The sequence below is a fragment of the Mytilus edulis genome, chromosome 12, assembly GCF_963676685.1.
Source record: "Mytilus edulis chromosome 12, xbMytEdul2.2, whole genome shotgun sequence".
Taxonomy (NCBI): Eukaryota; Metazoa; Mollusca; class Bivalvia; order Mytilida; family Mytilidae; genus Mytilus; species Mytilus edulis.
This window is the reverse complement of record NC_092355.1, coordinates 71,262,145-71,283,581: the sequence shown is the minus strand read 5'-3', so window position 1 is coordinate 71,283,581 and position 21,437 is coordinate 71,262,145. Positions and strand designations below refer to the sequence as shown.

At 32.0% G+C, this 21,437-nt stretch overlaps 2 protein-coding genes and 1 long non-coding RNA gene across 3 annotated transcripts in view; 2 read left to right on the top strand and 1 right to left on the bottom strand.

The window, feature by feature from the left end:
* Positions 1-21,437, bottom strand: part of LOC139499281 (uncharacterized) — a 740,979-nt gene that overhangs the window by 459,479 nt on the left and 260,063 nt on the right. The gene's annotated exons all lie outside the window — the stretch shown is intronic.
* LOC139497820 (uncharacterized) overlaps positions 8,034-21,437 on the top strand; it is a 48,462-nt gene continuing 35,058 nt past the window's right edge. The window contains exon 1 of the mRNA XM_071286055.1: positions 8,034-8,208. The gene's annotated coding sequence lies outside the window, so the exon portion shown is untranslated. The remainder of the gene's footprint in view (positions 8,209-21,437) is intronic.
* LOC139499047 (uncharacterized) lies at positions 12,514-14,755 on the top strand. Its single transcript, XR_011658090.1, has 3 exons — positions 12,514-13,303; positions 13,454-14,208; positions 14,355-14,755. It is a non-coding gene; the product is annotated as an uncharacterized lncRNA (long non-coding RNA).

Below are 21,437 nucleotides of genomic sequence, written 5' to 3'. Positions count from 1 at the left end.
TCAAAAGTAACATTACAAAATTCTCAACTCCGAATAAAATTCAAAACTTAGAGGCAAATTCAAAACGGAGTGTTCGTAATCAAATGGCAAAAATGTGGATAAAAACATGAAACGAATGAATAACATTAAAACGAGACAGCCATACACTTTACCAAAATCAAATATGAAGACACGAACCAACGAAACTAGCTGAAATTAGTTCATCTGGCCGGATTTGTTTTTTATAAAAGATATGAAGTGAAATTTCGATTCATACATGCTTCAAAATGGATGGATTATTATGATTACTTCTTCGTATTTTACTATTAAGAACATTTGATTTTAAAATACATACAGGTGATATAAATTGACAATCCGGAAGGTAACATATATCTGATTATCCTGCAATCAGTCAGTTTTGTACAAATAACAGGTGGACAAATAATGTTTTGCTTTATTTGAACTTGTACAAAAAAGTCTGTTACCCCTCTTCCATGTTGAGAAAGCAGAATTGTTGATTTTTCTTTTTGCGTACTACTTCATTTGTTCGGTCCTCTCTATGTCAATTTCTTAAAGAATAATAAGGGTCAATGATTTAGATATAAGCAACTAAATTTTTAAGTGATCGGTATACATTTTAGAATAAAAACAATACATGTACTTTGTCGGAAAACATAAAAATTTATTGGTCCTTACTGCGAAACAGTCGACCAGCCTCGCTTTTCATCCTGTTTTTTAAGCCCATACAAATTGATTTGATAGTAGATATTTATTTATATATTTTATCAAATTAGGGTCCTTGCTAGATATGTATGTGCAAAATTTGACTACGTTGAATAAAGTATTAACGTTAACTTTCAATTAAAAATAAAAAAAAAAATCCACAGAGGTTATCTGTGTGCAGATGATGTGCATTCGTTTTGATATGCTGTGATAAAGGGACAAGGATATTACAAAACTAATGTATAGTGCTGTTGTACAAAGATAATAAATCATAAATCTATACTGTGCAAACTGTTTGTACTTGCAGTACTTACAAATACTTAAAAAGATGTCAAAGTGTTTTACCTTCTCAATGTGTCGTTATTATTGTGTCATGCAGAATATGTGAAGAGGTGATGTGCGTTCTTGTTAGGGTTTAATTTAGTTGGATGTACGCAGACTAATTTTGCCTAAGATCAACTAAGATTATTTGTTTTCATTTGTTTATTTTATTTATGTTATTGCTTTGAACATTTTATCGTCATTTGATTTCAATATAGACACAAACAACAAGATTAACTGTCAATAAACTGTATATTTCGACTAGTTGATGGGAGTAAATGTGTGTGTTTTGTTGATACATGTGATATGTAGCATCAGCTGATGCTTTTGCATTTTCCACAACAGCAATATATTTTTTTTTATCAATATGATTGGTTAGACAGAGGTTATTTATTGTAAGTCATTTGTCAGGATTTTTATCATTATGACAATTTCTAATAATGATAATTTCTTTAACAGTATATGGACAATTGTTTGCAAATCATGATGCACAACTTTGGAACTATCATTATCTATAGGTGTAGAGGAATGCATTAATTTTGGCAAGGGACTATTAATATCTTTAGGGTATGGTAGAAAACTGTTACCAAACCCCAGACTTTCACACGAGTAGTACAATATTACACAACACTGTTCATGTAACATGTGTAATGCTCGTAAATAGTTATCAAAAGTACCAGGATTATAGTTCAGTACGCCAGACGCGTGTTTCGTCTACATAAGACTCATCAGTGAAGCTCATATCAAAATAGTTATAAAGCCAAACAAGTACAAAGTTGAAGAGCATTGAGGATCCAAAATTCCAAAAAGTTGTGCCAAATACGGCTAAGGTAATCTATGCCTGGGATAAGTAAATTGACGTGATTGAAGGTGGACATCTATACTTCTGAGTCGTTCATTGTTACAGTTTTCAATCATTATCACCCTAGGGTTCATTAGATATATGTTATTGTTTTTTTGCAAATTCCTAAGAAATACGATTCATTTTCAAACTATTGCTTAATTTTCTTAAAATCTTGTCTCATTTTCAAAGTATTTTTAATATTTCTATGAATTTGTGATTTGTAGCATTCCACGTCCATCACACATTGCTTATGTTACAAGATTATTGATTGGGTGTTGTTATTTCTTTTTCAATGTGTAGTGTTACATGACCGAAGTTTGAAATATTAATAAAATATTTTTCAACCGAGTTGTTGTCATAAAAGTAATGATATTTACAGCCAATTAATAATGGAGGAAAGTCCGTGACGGTAGTATAACTAATGTATGCCAAATTGTATTAGATCGAAATATTTTTTATTCAAATGAAAATCTAAAATTCAAAATTTCAGCGAAAATGTTTTCTCGTGAACAAAGATTCAAATATACAACATAAGCATACAGTACAGCAAGTAATGAATAACTAGTCAAAAACAACATCATATCTCGCTTTTGGTATGCATTAAAGCTTCCGGGAATAAAAAAAAATTGAATTCCAGAACAAGGATAATAATGACACGTGTATGTACATTTGAATTAAACAAATGCATTAATACAATGACAATGATTCTTGACATTCATTGTATGTGCAGGTATCGTTACCTAGTTCTATAGATATGTTTGAGATATGTTTGAGTGGTAACACTTTTATTCTTCTTGAAATATACAAAGAAAAACATGAAAGTAAAGGGAAATACCAGTTTGTCTGTTTTAATCCGTTTTAATATGTATATAGCGATACAAACTTCAGTCTTACATCTATATTTTTAACATTTTGATTAACAACATTCACTAAATACGGTAATTAAGGAATACTATAAGGATATATAATATAACTTGATCCCAATAAGATTAATTTTATTTTACGATTTATATTCATTAAAGTTGTTATATTTATTTCTATAATATTAAAACAAAATATAATCTAATCTAATCAGTGATCATAAGTCAGTGGCGGCCGGGAAGGGGTGGGATGTTCCGGGGTTGATCCCCTTTTTTTGTTTGACTACTTATACTTTTGTATGGGAATATATGGTTGGAACAACCCTTTCTATTCAACTTGAAAGTGTTGAAATTTGCTTGATTGGAACCTGATTAATGGACAAAAGGCTCGAACATACAAAAATAGATAAGAATTAGGTTGTTTTAATGAAAAATAGATATAGATTCAAGAATCAGTACTGCACTTTGAACACCACAATCCACTAAGTTTTACTTGTTGACTTAGTGAAAACTAGGATTGGGTGAAAATAAGGGCGAAATGAATGATTTTTTTTTAAATTTCAATCATGGTTCGTATGTGTTATAGTATCTAAATAACTGTATAAAATATTCTATGAAGCTATTTTCACTGATCTTTGCGTTAAACATATGTTTAAGGAGATATTTCTATTTAGTTTATATATTAAAGTATTTCGTTACTTTAAAATCAATTGATTGATTGTTGCTGTTTTAACGCCACTTTTAAGTGCCACTTTTGGGCTATTTCGTGGCGGCCAGTTTTTTACTGGTAGAGGAAGCTGGAGGGCCCGGATAAAACCACCAACCTTCGATAGGGAAACTGACAACCCGTATATTTTTGAAGCGACAAAGTCAGAACAAGAGTTAAATAAACTAAAATAGATTTAATCGTCTAGTTGGTTTAAAGAATCTATGTTAGTTAACATCGTTTGTTCAAATATTCAGACATGATGTCCAAGCAAGATGTCAATGAAATCCGGAGACAGCATATTTCTTGGTCAACCCACAAACATATAAGAAACTAAACTTTAAGCTATCAATGTTCACTTTTTGTCTCGCTTGACGGAGTCAAAAAACGAGACATAGGTATGCTGTTTCCGGCGTGGGCGGCGTCAACAATGTATTAGTTTGTGATTAGGTCTAATTTGTAATGAACCATTAGTTGTAGGTCAAATATATTTGGTAGGCAGATGTATTCGTATTGGCATATACAATTGCCATGGAGATTATTTGTTATGGTCTATTGATTTTGAAATTTTACTTACTTTTTATGTATTAGTTTGTTATTAGGTCAGTTTATGAGGAACCACTAGTGGTAAGTTAATGATAATTGGTATGCAGTTGTATAAACATTGGCAAATCTCATTTCCATGGACATTATTTGGCCCGCCCCTTCTGTTATGGCCTATTGACTTTTAAACTTTGCTTAGTTTATATGTACTAGTTTGTGATTAGGTCAGTTGATGGGGAACCACTAGTGAAGAGTAAATGATATTTAATATGCAGTTGTATAAGCATTAGCACCTCTCATTTTCATGAAGATTATTTGGCCCCGCCCCTCTGTCATGGTATATTTACTATGAAACTTTGCTTAGTTTACATGTATTAATTGGTGATTAGGTTTGTTTAAAGGGAACTACTTATGATAAGTAAATGGTATTCAGTATGCAGTTGTATTAGTATTTGCACATCGTATTTCCATAGAGAGTTTTTAGCCATGTACATTCAGTCATGGCTCATTGACTTCTTTAATTTCAACATTTGCATTATCGACATTACAAAAAAGCAAGACGTATCTCTGTGATAACAGTATATTATTCACTATGTTCTTTAACTGGTCTAGTGTCACTTGCCACACCATTAGCTATCTGCAAGAATTAAGTTGGTGGAGCATTTGCGTTCGGTAAGAGCCCTGTCATTGTCTTGTGATTTTTGGGGTGTCAACAGACTTGTGTAAATTTGTTGACAAAGAGCTAGTACGCTCAGTTTACTCTCGATTGGTATAGAGCTGATTGTTTAAGACACTTGAAATGGTTAACTTTAGACATTTCTAATATGAAAACCTATTGCATCAGATTACCAATTAATGTAGTTGCACTCAATTTTATGTGCATGTTTTTATATTATACAAAAGAATATAACAACTTTAATGAATATAAATCGTAAAATATTGGGTGTGAGTTGGTATAAATACGAGTTGGTAAATATTGGGTTCAAGTTTGCGAGGGTACGAGTTGACATGGCTCCACAGCGACCTCCTGTGGAATATTGTGAAACTATTTTATTCTAGATTGTATTTCTAGACTTGTCAAACCTCTTGATTTGTAACATGTTGATTTGTTACTTGAATTTTTTCTTTAGAAACAGAACATCTCATTGGCTGGCAGCGGTAACAGATACACAGGCACATCTCACAAAACGTGACTCAAACAAAGTGACTACATTTCACAAATTAAGAAATGTAGAAATTCATGTAACGAATGAAGAAAATACGTTAACAAATTAAGAAATTGAGTTTTCATATTAAGAAATTACATTGCACAAATTAAGAAATGTAAAAATTCATGTAACGGATGGAAAAAATACATGTAACAAATTAAGAAATAACATTTTACAAATTAAGAAATAACATTTTACAAATTAAGAAATTGCATGTTACGAATAAAAATTTGCAGTTCACAAATAAGAATTGTATAATTTGGCGGATATTCCCTTCCATAGAAGATGAATGAAAGATACCAGGGACAGTCAAACTCATAAATCGACAATAAACAGACAACGCCATGGCTAAAATGAAAAGAAACAAGAGTACACATAACAAAACTTAGAAAATTAAAGAATAAACAATACGAACCCCACCAAAAACTAGGGGTGATCTCAGCTGCTCCGGAAGGGTAAGTAGATCCTCCTTCACATGTGGCACCAGTAGATATAAGAATTATTCTGTCGTCTGTGTGTGCTAATAAAATTGAGAATGGAAATGGGGAATGAGACAACAACTCGACCATTGAACAGACAACAGCAGGTCTTTAATGCAGCGAGTCACTTCCGCACCCGGAGGCGTCCTTCAACTGGCCCCTTAACAAATATATATATATATACTAGTTCAGTGATAAAAGACGTCATACTAAACTCCAAATTATACACAAGAAACTAAAATTAAAAATCATACAAGTTTAACAAAGGCCAGAGGCTCCTGACTTGGGACAGGCGCTAAAATGTACACATGTGGAAAAGTAATTCCAGGGATCGCAATAAAATAAAATCACCAGACACTTACGTTTTACTTCTTTGTGCAAGTTATTTTTGTTATATGTCAAAAAAGATGAATTGGTTTCTTAGACTTGATTCGTGTCTTCAACAAAAGACGAAAGACTGTGTTTACATGTATCTTTTCACACATATGAAAAGTTATAGGGCCTTTCATATCTGGCACATTGCAAACTGCTCGCGATTATACAAGATGTCACACGATTGATCCCAATGCCCAATATTTCATGTTTTTTGCTGCTAGAGGCCTCTGACTTGTGGTTGGAAAGCTGTCGTTCGTTTCCCCCCAAAAATATACCGAAAACAATCAATCAAACCTATAAGTGGTGTTTAACATTTTTGCAGTAGTTGTGCTTAGAATCAACTGGATATATTCGGAGGTATTACATTTCAGTACATCCACATAATAGTCCGTTACCTTTTCAAATGGACGTGCATTTGAATGTCTACTTTATTAACAGCTTCCTTCGTAGCGTTACATCTGTGTCTAATGCACATATACATGACACATCACAGGACATGCTATTATATATTTTTTCTTCCCGTTATCACGTGGAATTATCGAGAAATTGTCCAAAATGTCCGAAACATTTCGATAATCTTTTAATCTCTTTTTACTTTTCATCATAGTAATAAAATCTGCGCCCCTGTGTCACTTTCGACATGCCTTAATCAAAGTGCTTTATATTTATAAACAGAAATTAGCCGTTATGTACTTCGGTCAATTAACTCTTTAAATTTACCTTATCTGTTAATGTACGAGTACGTATAAATGAACACAAAACAGTTATTCTCACACAGAAGTTAAACATGCACAGTTTGAATGTGTTATGACCTTCAGATTGAAGCATTCGGTAATAGTAATTATGACCTGAAACATATATACATTTGGAATCAAAATAGACCATTTGTTATGTTTATGTATACCTAATGTAGTCTTATTTTGTATTTGGAAAAGTTTGAAAAATATAGTCTTTTATATAAACGATTTGTGTGTTTCAGAAACATACTTTGCAATTTATCCTTCCATGCTACAAGTATCATACAAAGAAAACCCCTCAAACATTTCCATAACTTTGCTTTGTAGGCAAATCAAACTGCGTATCAAATCAAGGAGAGTTTTCGAACATGCATCTGAATTGTATATTTTGTAGTGATGTAAAGGTTTCTGTATTAACAAAAACCTGTTGGTGTAAAGAACTGCTGTATTTGAAAAAACGATGAGCCTTTAAATTGGTTTAAGTGCACATGTATAATAATTAATATGCAGATTTGAAAATATGCATGTAAGTTCTCAAACACTTCAATGTTATTCATTTTTTTCTAGAATTGAGAATGGTATTTGGGAATAAATAAAAAAAAACAAAAAAACAGTAACCTGAAAGCGATAAATAGGTTTTCAACGCTGCGAGAAAATCCCGCAGGTGGTCCGCAACCGGTTCCCCAATAAAATTGTGTACTTGTTCAATAAAAATGAACGTCATAATAAACTTCAAAACAGATAAATTGACTTAAATTAAAAATCATACTAGATTAGCAAACGCCAGAGAGTCCTGGCTCAGAACAGGCGCAAAAATACGACGGGGTTAAACATGTTTTGAGCGATTTCAACATTTTCACTATATCTCACACGAATGTAGAATAAAGAAGCACATATCAATATGCCTAATAAAACTCTGTTTAAAAGAAGTCCAATGTCATAAATGGTAACAATCAACTAACCAAAATGACAATGATGCATAAATAAACATCCTAATAATAAAGTCGATTTACAATACAAGTTATCTGTTGTATGTCTTTAAAAGTCTTATAATTAAAATAATCTGCACCACACGGTCACTCTACGACATGCCTTAATCAAAGTGCTTTATGATTATAAACAGAAATTAGCCGTAATGTACTTCGGTGCACTAACTCTACACATTTATCTTATCTGTTACCGTACGAGTACGTATAAATGAACACAAAATAGTTATTCTCACAAAGACGTTACACATGCGCAGTTTGAATGTGTTATGACCTTCAATTGAAGCATTCGTTAAATTGATTATAATCTAAAACATATATACATTTGGAATAAAAAAGGACGATTTGCTACGTTCAATATACAGTTTCAATCTTATAGATTTTTTATACTGGAAATAAATAAAATAGGATTACTTAACGCCGTTGCACATGTGTATCCATACCCAGGTAAGATTTATTAATAAAACTCGTCATATAGTATTGAAAAATAAGGCCGTTTAAAACTACATACTGTGGTCTATTTTTTTTTTGGAAAAGTATAAAAATATAGTCTGATATATAAACGATTTGTGTGATTAAAACATAATATACTTTACAATTCATCCTACCATGCTACAAGACCCACCATACAAAAAAAACCTATAACATTTGCACAACTATGTAGGCAAGACAAACTGCGTATCAAATCAAGGAGAGTTTTGCAACATGCATCTGAATTGTATATTTTGCAATGATGTTCAGGTTTCTGTATACAACAATCTTTAGGTGTAAATGCGGCTGTATTTGCAAATACGATGAGCCTTTACATTGTTAAAAGTGAACGTTTATAATAATAATATGCGGATTTGCAAATAAAACGTATGTAAAATCTTAAACACTTCAATGTTATTCATTTATAATAAAACTGAAAATGGAAATGGGGAATACATGAAAGAGACAGTAACCCGAAGGCCATAAATAGGTCTTCAACGCAGCGTAAAAATCACGCAGGTGGTCCTCAACCGGCATCCCAATAAAATTGTGTACTAGTTTAGTAAAACTGAACGGCATAATACATCAAAACAGATAAATTAACTTAAATTAAAAATCATACTAGACTAACGAATGACAGAGACTCCTGACTTGGAACAGGCACAAAGATACGGTGGAGTTAAACATGTTTTTTAAGATCTCAACTTTCTCACTATATCTCTCGCTAATGTAGAATAATGAAGCAAATGTCAATACGCCCAGCAAAACTCAGTTTTAAAGAAGTCAAAGTCCAATGTCATAAATGATAACAAAGAAGCTAACTAAAACCACAAAGATGCATACAAAAACATATTTTTTCTTATAATACATTCAATTTATAAACAAGTATGTTGCATGTTTTTAAAAGGCCAGGTAATATATGTGTGCAAAATAAAACCAACACTGAAAGCAAAATATAAATTAAATCATGACAGATTGTTTTTACATATTATTTACATTTAAAGCTCAGTACTTATCAATATGTACTAGGCCCAATGAGGTCAACTATTAGAATATAGATTGTCGGCAAGATATGTACGCTGCATACTTATTGTTTAAATTTATATGGATTTGTTATTTTATTCTACAATATATCGGTATGACCTTCGCAAGCGGTTTGAATTAAAGTTATATTGAACTCAGTTAGATGCATATGTTAGATATTACAATTTAAATCGATGCGGACAGTACATTTAAACTTCCACACTAAAAAATAAGTATATACAATAGCTTATAATTAGTTACATATAATGTACTTGATACCGACTAATTCTACATATTATGAATATGTTACCCTCCTTGAAAAAACTATGACGGTGAATTGTCCTATCTACTCATACCACATCTTGTTTTTATTTTGCAATATCAGATTCTTACCAACCTTTGGAAACACGGCAACTTGTATATCCACCACTTGGATCATATAAAAGTAAAACGAGACAAAAGAGTAGTGTTGCAATACGTAACAACGAGCCTGATTCATAATAATAATTCATTGTTATAAATATATCATAAAGAAAACATGGAATTTATAATCAAAATATTAGGAATGATTGTAATACTTGTCTCTGTATATTGGAAATAACATTAAAAACATAGTGTCACTGTAACATATTTTTTTATATTGCTTCTTTATAGGCAGAACACCATCTTACAGTCATTTCTTAAATATATAAACAAACAAAACATAATTGGTGTCATTTTTCTTTTAGCAGTTTTAAAATATAAATTATACTATTTCTAAATAAAAGGGAAAATGGAATATGTCAAAGAAACCATAACCCGACCAAAAAGCATAAAACAGACCAAAGCAAGTATTAGTTCTTCAATACAGCGATTATTTAATAATTAAAATTTACACTTCATTGTTCCTACCTTTTGGGATAAGTCATAGTACGATAAAGGTATGTACAGCAATAATATTATAAATCTGTATAGCACAAATATTTTCGCACATGTTTTTCTATGAAATTTAAAGGAAGCATGAATAAAATTAAATTGATGTTCATACAAAGCATTTAGAAGGCTATTGTCGTGTAAATTGTCTTCAATGTTGGACCTATCATAAACTTAACTTTTCGGACCCAATTCAAATTATGATATAACGTGCTTTTTTCTCTTTGTAAACAACACGTCATAAAATTTTCGATGTATCTATACTGAGCACTTAGCACTAAGAAATATGCATATGTCGATTTCGTTGTGTTCAGATTGAAATAGTAAAAAATAACCTACAAAACCGTTGTTCCTATTCTAATACATAACTAAAGAATTAATGCACAAGAAGATAAAATTGAAATAAACTAAAAATAAAAATAATTCTGCAAAATTTCAAGAATGATCTTGCAGCATTAACATCATACGAAGTGAAACTCTATGGAACGCCAACACTGTCTTGTTATGACCATTTTCATTATATGATGTGCATTTACCTTTATATGATGTGCAATTGTCATTATATGATGTGTAAACACCTTTATATGATGTGCAAATATCCATATATGATGTGCAAACATCAGTATATGATGTGCAAACATCATTATATGATGTGAAAACATACTTATATGATGTGCATACATACTTATATGATGTGCATACATACTTATATGATGTGCATATATACTTATATGACGTGCAAATATACTTATATGATGTGCATATGTACTTATATGATTTGAAAATGTACTTATATGATGTGCAAACATTTTTATGTGATGTGCAAACATTCTTATATTATGCGCAAATGTATTTATATTATGTGCAAATATCCTTATATCATGTGCAAATAAACTTATATTATGCGCAAATATACTTATAATGATTTGTACATATCATTATATGATGTGCAGTTACCATTATATTATGTGCAAATATCTTTATATGATGTGGTTGTGTCATTATATTATGTGCTTGTAATCGTATATTATGTAGTTTGGTTTACTTCATTATATGATGTCGAAACGTCATTATATGATGTGCTTTCATCGTCCTTATGGTCAATGAACATGATTACGATTAGAATGATTACTGTCTACGTCATAATTGATTCCGATCTGCTTCTGTAAACTATAAACCTGGCTAGAATATGTGTCTATCGCTAGCGAGAGTGCAATTAATAGGGAAAATGAGACAATGCAATTTAACAACACATTCAAACATTTCGGAGGGAGATTAAGATCAACTAATACATGAGCTAATTGGGGAAATTTGTGGCTGTGGTGAAAATATAGTAAAACAAATTTTGAGGCTCTTTATAGGTTGCTATTTGGGTTAAGCAAAGGCTACGTGTTGAAGGTTGCACTTTGACCTCTGAGTGTTCACTCTTACAAATTATGACTTAGATGGAGAGTTTTCTCATTGGTTCTCATACAACATCTTCTTATTTCTATGCATTGCAAAATACATCATTGAACTCACAGTCAGTTTTAAAAATATTTCACAGCAACAGCTATAAAATTATCTACTCATGCATAATATGGCGAGATGTTTTTTTTTATAAAATGTTATTAAATGATATAAATGGTGAGATGTATAATGTAGTGTTACTCCTCCAAAACCATAAAAAGTTGGAAACATTTGTGATATGACGTATACATGTAGTGTTTTGTACTTCCTTAATTTGTCTCTGAAACAATCTTTTTTCCACAGAAAAATTAAGCCAAAAAATTCAAATTCGGAGACTATATGCTTAATCCACGTACTGTCCGCAAAATGCAAAATGGTCAGGTTTGGTAATGTTCACATATTTGTATATACAGATTGTTTATTTTCAACTTATTCAAATGGAGATTTTTTAATTGCTAACAAAATTCTGTAACTTGATTATGTCAACAGATTTGCAGTGGAGTCAGCGGTTTCTGAGATACAGAGGGGTTGATTCCTGTTGCAGTGTTATGGATTTTATTTTTCATCCGGTTAGATGGTATTCTTTTCCTTGTGAACTCATTTTGATCCTTTTCGGTAATGTGAAAGGATTTTACGTAGTTAATACGGTTATTTAGTTAAAAGGGCAAAAAAAAAAAAAAAACACACTGAAAATCACACTTTGCAACACTTTTTCAAAAGGGTATTTGATATTTTTATTTTCCACCAGAGATGAATGGGGTGATGCCCGTTTTTAACCGGATTTTTGTGTCAAAAATGTTGGTTATTGATTTGGGGATGTACGGCGGGCGGCCGAGCGGGCGGCAACCAAATGTTGTCCGTGCATTTACTCATGAAGCTTTCAACCAAACATTTTAAAATTTTAATATGTTGTTACTGACAACAAAAAGCAGGTCAAGTTCAATAATGACGATTTTGACTTTTACCGTTCAGGAGTTACGGTTCTTGAAAGTTTAAAAAATGTTGTGTCCGTGCATTTACTCATGAACCGTTCAACCAAACCTTTTAAAATTTTAATATGTTGTTACTGACAACAAAATGGAGGTCAAGTTCAATAATGACGATTTTTACTTTTACCGTTCAGGAGTTACGGTTCTTGAAAGTTTAAAAAATGTCGTGTCCGTGCATTAACTCATGAACCATTCAAACAAACCTTTTAAAATTTTAATATGTTGTTACTGACAACAAAATGGAGGTCAAGTTCAATAATGACGATTTTGACTTTTACCGTTCAGGAGTTACGGTTCTTGAAAGTTTAAAAAAAGTTGTGTCCGTGCATTTACTCATGAACCGTTCAACCAAACCTTTTGAAATTTTAATATGTTGTTACTGACAACAAAATGGAGGTCAAGTTCAATAATGACGATTTTGACTTTTACCGTTCAGGAGTTACGGTTCTTGAAAGTTTAAAAAATGTCGTGTCCGTGCATTTACTCATGAACCAGTCAACCAAACATTTTAAAATTTTAATATGTTGTTACTGACAACAAAATGGAGGTCAAGTTCAATAATGACGATTTTGACTTTTACCGTTCAGGAGTTACGGTTCTTGAAAGTTTAAAAAATGTCGTGTCCGTGCATTTACTCATGAACCAGTCAACCAAACCTTTTAAAATTTTATTATGTTGTTACTGACAACAAAATGGAGGTCAAGTTCAATAATGACGATTTTGCTTTTACCGTTCAGGAGTTACGGTTCTTGAAAGTTTAAAAAATGTTGTGTCCGTGCATTTACTCATGAAGCGTTCAACCAAACATTTGTAAATTTTAATATGTTGTTACTGACAACAAAAAGCAGGTCAAGTTCAATAATGACGATTTTGACTTTTACCGTTCAGGAGTTACGGTTCTTGAAAGTTTAAAAAATGTTGTGTCCGTGCATTTACTCATGAAGCGTTCAACCAAACCTTTTAAAATTTTAATATGTTGATACTGACAACATAACGGAGGTCAAGTTCAATAATGACGATTTTGACTTTTACCGTTCAGGAGTTACGGTTCTTGAAAGTTTAAAAAATGTTGTGTCCGTGCATTTACTCATGAACCGTTCAACCAAACCTTTTGAAATTTTAATATGTTGTTACTGACAACAAAATGGAGGTCAAGTTCAATAATGACGATTTTGACTTTTACCGTTCAGGAGTTACGGTTCTTGAAAGTTTAAAAAATGTCGTGTCCGTGCATTTACTCATGAACCAGTCAACCAAACCTTTTAAAATTTTATTATGTTGTTACTGACAACAAAATGGAGGTCAAGTTCAATAATGACGATTTTGACTTTTACCGTTCAGGAGTAACGGTTCTTGAAAGTTTAAAAAATGTTGTGTCCGTGCATTTACTCATGAACCGTTCAACCAAACATTTTAAAATTTTAATATGTTGTTACTGACAACAAAATGGAGGTCAAGTTCAATAATGACGATTTTGACTTTTACCGTTCAGGAGTTACGGTTCTTGAAAGTTTAAAAAATGTCGTGTCCGTGCATTTACTCATGAACCAGTCAACCAAACCTTTTAAAATTTTATTATGTTGTTACTGACAACAAAATGGAGGTCAAGTTCAATAATGACGATTTTGCTTTTACCGTTCAGGAGTTACGGTTCTTGAAAGTTTAAAAAATGTTGTGTCCGTGCATTTACTCATGAAGCGTTCAAACATTTTTAAATTCTAATATGTTGTTACTGACAACAAAAAGCAGGTCAAGTTCAATAATGACGATTTTGACTTTTACCGTTCAGGAGTTACGGTTCTTGAAAGTTTAAAAAATGTTGTGTCCGTGCATTTACTCATGAAGCGTTCAACCAAACCTTTTAAAATTTTAATATGTTGATACTGACAACATAACGGAGGTCAAGTTCAATAATGACGATTTTTACTTTTACCGTTCAGGAGTTACGGTTCTTGAAAGTTTAAAAAATGTCGTGTCCGTGCATTTACTCATGAACCAGTCAACCAAACCTTTTAAAATTTTAATATGTTGTTACTGACAACAAAATGGAGTTCAAGTTCAATAATGACGATTTTGACTTTTACCGTTCAGGAGTTACGGTTCTTGAAAGTTTAAAAAAAGTTGTGTCCGTGCATTTACTCATGAACCGTTCAACCAAACCTTTTGAAATTTTAATATGTTGTTACTGACAACAAAATGGAGGTCAAGTTCAATAATGACGTTTTTTATTTTTACCGTTCAGGAGTTACGGTTCTTGAAAGTTTAAAAAATGTCGTGTCCGTGCATTTACTCATGAACCAGTCAACCAATCCTTTTAAAATTTTATTATGTTGTTACTGACAACAAAATGGAGGTCAAGTTCAATAATGACGATTTTGACTTTTACCGTTCAGGAGTTACGGTTCTTGAAAGTTTAAAAAATGTTGTGTCCGTGCATTTACTCATGAAGCGTTCAACCAAACCTTTTAAAATTTTAATATGTTGTTACTGACAACATAACGGAGGTCAAGTTCAATAATGACGATTTTTACTTTTACCGTTCAGGAGTTACGGTTCTTGAAAGTTTAAAAAATGTCGTGTCCGTGCATTTACGCATGAACCAGTCAACCAAACCTTTTAAAATTTTAATATGTTGTTACTGACAACAAAATGGAGGTCAAGATCAATAATGACGATTTTGACTTTTACCGTTCAGGAGTTACGGTTCTTGAAAGTTTAAAAAAAGTTATGTCCGTGCATTTACTCATGAACCGTTCGACCAAACCTTTTGAAATTTTAATATGTTGTTACTGACAACAAAATGGAGGTCAAGTTCAATAATGACGATTTTTACTTTTACCGTTCAGGAGTTACGGTTCTTGAAAGTTTAAAAAATGTCGTGTCCGTGCATTTACTCATGAACCAGTCAACCAAACCTTTTAAAATTATAATATGTTGTTACTGACAACAAAATGGAGGTCAAGTTCAATAATGACGATTTTGACTTTTACCGTTCAGGAGTTACGGTTCTTGAAAGTTTAAAAAATGTTGTGTCCGTGCATTTACTCATGAAGCGTTCAACCAAACCTTTTAAAATTTTAATATGTTGTTACTGACAACAAAAAGCAGGTTAAGTTCAATAATGACGATTTTGACTTTTACCGTTCAGGAGTTACGGTTCTTGAAAGTTTAAAAAATGTCGTGTCCGTGCATTTGCTCATGAACCGTTCAACCAAACCTTTCGGTTCTTGAAAGAGTGAAAAATTGTGTTACCTGAGTATTATTGGCAGATTATACAACAGAAATGGGGTTCATTAACTTTAGAAGCATTCTATGTTTTAGATATTTTCAAAATCCTAGGTAGGTGGACTTAGTAATTTTTTCTTACTTTATGCATTAAGGGCACACCGTTTGTCCTGCTAGAGGGTCATTTTCTATCTAGTTTATATGTTGTTATTGTTGACAACATGGAAGTCAAGTTTGATATTCATAATCATAAATTTTACCTATTAGGAGTTTTGGTCCTTGTAATACTGATAAATGCCAGACCACAAATAAATGTTAAAGAATCCGGTTTACTGTCATTTTGACAGCTCTTGTTTGCATTATGTTCCTGGTTTTCGTCTCTTATAATCCTTACTGTGTCCACCTTATTACTGTGTCCACACTCTTTGTTTCAACACATGCCCAATTATTCCGCGATTAAGATGGCATCTTCTAGAAATTATAATTCAGAATACTTTGCTTGCTTATGACAATGGTGTTCGACAAGGAGAAAACTTATCACCTTTTCTATTTTCTTTACTTTTGTTTGACTAAAAAAAATTCTTAGTGAGTATAAATATTACAGGACTTAACAGAACTATACCAGAAGATCTGGAATTAAAGAGAATTAGAAAAATATCTTAATTTGTTTATTATATTGTGTCGAGTACTCGAAAACCAGTCCTGAAGAAGCTTTGTTTATTAGAAAGAAGAAAAAAAACAATATAAACACAGGCGTTTGTCCTCCTGACAAAATACTTTTGAAACCTCTATCTCTTGTTTTGTATATATTGTAAAGTTATTATTGTTATCTCTGTACTGATGTCATACATTAACTTTATGAGAATAAAGATATAGATTTAGAGGGTATAATTATACCTGTATGGATGATTGCTTGCTAAATATTTAACGCCACTTTCATGCTATTTCGTGGCGGTGAGTTTATATTGGTGGAGGAAGCCGATGTTCCCAGAGAGACCAATCGACCTTCGTTTGGAAAACTGACAATTCTGGCCAATTAAGATAGGAGTCGAGCTTACCTGCCACATGCTGGAGATATGGAATGAACTTCAACTCGGTGTATTTCATTTGATTTAAGCTTTTTATTATGTTTTCGTGTATATATTTCACAACTTCAATACAGATGGTTATGGATGTATGCTTGATATGAGCGGCAAATTGATATGCATATTCGCACAAGAACATGTTACAGCTACCTTCCTTATGTGTTTAGTTTAAAGGTTTGGTTGGCTCGCTTGCTTTGTTTGTATAAATGTTTGTTCAATCATTCAATAACATCACACAATCTGAAACCCAGTGTATCTGTTTATTAGAATTGTAAAACTTGATTTTTTAATTAAGTTTTACAATGCTTATCAACATATAGACTTGGTTTCAGCTTGTATGATGTTATTGAATGCTTGAACAAACATTTATACAAACAAAGCAAGCAAGTCAACCAAACCTTTAAACTACATGCAAACTGTAACATGTTCTTTTACGAATATGCATATCAATTTGCCGCTGCACATCAAGCATACATCTATAACCATCTATATTGAAGTAGTGAAATATATGCACGAAAACATAATAAAAAGCTTACATCAAATGAAATACACCGAGTTGAAGTTCATTCCATATCTCCTTTAAACCATTTCGGATGAAAGAGATGGACGCTCGCTGGTCGAGTGGTGTGAATAGTCGAACTACTGTATCACTAGTCTGTCGACACTTAGGTGTATGAGTTCGAATACCGCATGTGGCAGGTAAGCTCGACTCCTATCTTAATTGACCAGAATTGTCAGTTTTTCAAACGAAGGTCGGTTGGTCTCTCTGGGAACTTCGGCTTCCTCTACCAATATAAACACAAGGCCACGAAATAGCATGAAAGTGGCGTTAAATATTAATCAAGCAATCATCCATACCAGTTTAATTATGGCCTCTAAATCTATATCTTTATTCTCATAAAGTTAATGTATGACATCAGTACAGAGATAACAATAATAACTTTACAATATATACAAAACAAGAGAGAGAGGTTTCAAAAGTATTTTGTCAGGAGAACAAACGCATGTGTTTATATTGTTTTTTATATAAATGAACAAAGCTTCTTCAGGACTGGTTTTCGAGTACTCGACACAATATAATAAACAAATTAAGATATTTTTCTAATTCTCTTTCCAGATCTTCTGATATAGTTCTGTTAAGTCCTGTAAAATTTTTACTCACTAAGAATTTTTTTTAGTCAATCAAAAGTAAAGAAAATAGAAAAGGTGATAAGTTTTCTCCGTGTCGAACACCATTGTCACAAGCAAGCAAAGTATTCCGAATTATAATTTCTAGAAGATGCCAGTATAATCGCGGAACAATTGGGCATGTGTTGAAACAAAGAGTGTGGACACAGTAATAAGGTGGACACAGTAAGGGTTTAAAGAGACGGAAACCAGGAACATAATGCAAAAGACGGGCATCACTTAATTCATCTCTGTTGGAAAATAAAAATATCAAATACCCTAAATTGAAAAAGTGTGGCAAAATGTATTTTTCAGTTGGTTTTTTGTATTGCCCTTTTAACTGAATAACCGTATGAACTACGTAAAATCCTTTGACATTACCAAAAAGGATCAAAATGAGTTCACAATGAAAAAAATATAATCTAATCGGATGAAAAATAAAATCCAAAACACTGCAACAGGAATCAATCCCTCTGTATCTCAGAAACCGCTGACGCCACTCCAAATCTGTTGACATACTCAAGTTGCAAAATTTTATTAGCAAAATAAACAATCTGTATATACAAATATGTGAACATTACCAAACCTGACCATTTTACATTTTGCGGGCAGTACGTAGATTCAGCATGCAGTCTCCGAATTTGGATATTTTGGCTTAATTTTTCTGTGGAAAAAAAGATTGTTTCAAAGAAAAATTAAGGAAGTACAAAACACTACATGTATACGTCATATCACAAGTATTTCCAACTTTTTATGGTTTACATCTCACCATTTATATTATTTAATAACATTTTATAAAACAAACCATCTCGCCATATTATGCATGAGTAGATAATTTTATAGCTGTTGCTGTGAAATATTTTTAAAACTGACTGTGAGTTCAATGATGTATTTTCAATGCATGTGATATGAGAGCCAATGAGAAAACTCTCCATCTAAGTCATAATTTGTAAGAGTAAACACTCATAGGTCAAAGTACGACCTTCAACACGTAGCCTTTGCTTAACCCAAATAGCAACCTATAAAGAGCCTCAAAATTTGTTTTACTATATTTTCACCACAGCCACAAATTTCCCCAATTAGCTCATGTATTAGTTGATCTTAATCTCCCTCCGAAATGTTTGAATGTGTTGTTAAATTGCATTGTCTCATTTTCCCTATTAATTGCACTCTCGCTAGCGATAGACACATATTCTAGCCGGGTTTATAGTTTACAGAAGCAGATCGGAATCAGTTATGACGTAGAGAGTAATCATTCTAATCGTAATCATGTTCATTGACCATAAGGACGATGAAAGCACATCATATAATGACGTTTCGACATCATATAATGAAGTAAACCAAAATACATAATATAATATTACAAGCACATAATATAATGACACAACCACATCATATAAAGATATTTGCACATAATATAATGGTACCTGCACATCATATAATGATATGTACACATCATTATAAGTATATTTGCACATAATATAAGAATATTTGCACATAATATAAGAATATTTGCACATGATATAAGGATATTTGCACATAATATAAATACATTTGCACATAATATAAGAATGTTTGCACATCACATAAGAATGTTTGCACATCATATAAGTACATTCGCACATCATATAAGTACATATGCACATCATATAAGTATATTTGCACTTCATATAAGTATATAAGCACATCATATAAGTATATATGCACATCATATAAGTATTATGCACATCTATTTAAGTATGTTTTCACATCATATAATGATGTTTGCACATCATATAATGATGTTTGCACATCATATAATGATGTTTGCACATCATATAAGGATATTTGCACATCATATAAAGGTGTTTGCACATCATATAATGACAATTGCACATCATATAAAGGTAAATGCACATCATATAATGAAAATGGTCATAACAAGACAGTGTTGGCATTCAATAAAACTCTCAAAACCTAATTGTTTTGGTTACGTATACATCGCTAGTTCGTAAACTAATTTAAGTGGATTTATTAGGTCGGTCACAAGTGTCACTCGGTTTATCGAAAAAAGATCGAAAAAGAAAACTTATGCGGGTCACATATTGGGATTGGACCGTGAAAGCTCTGGTATAAGGTATAACAACGCGAAGGAAATATAATCGGGAAATTTTGCTAAACATGAAGTGGGTTTTCGGGATCATGAAATGAAAAGAATCACCTTTTGAAGATCGTCAAATGATCGTGAAAAATCTAATCAAATGAAAACGTCCAAATCATAATTCAATTATTTTATAATTCATATTTTAAATGTTATAGCAAATACTGGATTTGCTTGAATCACACTATTTCTCTTTTGTTAATGAATAGGGTTTTAATCGTTCAATGCCATTATATCGGATTATCTTACAACAAAACATCGACTTTGTGGTATATATATATATATATAGTTTGACTATCCCTCTGGTATCTTTCGTCCCCCCTTTTCTGTATAGTAATACCAGTCTAGTTGTTTGTTATTTACATGAATATGTTTTGACTTCTTATTGAAGTTTCAAGGGTACGAATATTTTGTAAAATGTTGTAGTGTTAAGATCTTCAACGATGTAATTAAAAAAGATTAGACACCAATGTTGAAAACGGTTCTAGCTCGTAATTAAGAATATTTCGACCGTCTTCTAGCACGTACCCGTAGTTTTTCACTGTTTTTGGACATATGTTGTTGGTGGATAAAGTTACTAAACGTTTCTTCTGCAGTTTCGGAGATAGTTGTCGAAATCAACATTAAACATTATTTTGAATCAGTTGTTCACAACACACTGAAGAATAATACTTGTTGATGTTGATACAGAAACCAACATTTCCCTCGAACTATGACAATGTCATTTTATAAATTACATTGTTTCGAGCTTCTCTGCGCGACAAAACATTGATCGGTTACTAGTACATGTAGTAGTGAGTTTGACAGGTATTCATACAGTGAGCTGTGTGTCGATGTACTTTATATATGCTTATTGCAATACATAGTTATGAAGGTTTCCTTTTAAAAACGAAGTTTAAACCGATTTTTATTTCTTTAGAATTAGTGAACTGTTTGTGTAAATGTAGCCTTGAGATATTGGATTGTCACGTCAGACAAACATTTTAGTGTATATGACTTCATATTCGATTAAGTAATTTCAAAAGGAGGTGAAATAATCATCAATCGATAAAGGGGGACGGTAGACAATTATAAAATATGTTCATTACATTATGCGGTCTCGATAATTCTAAAGCTCGTGTATAATCGTATATGTTTACTAATTATGGTGCAGCGATAAACAATAAAAGCCACATGCACTGAACATAAAAAAAGCCATGTATATTGGACATAATT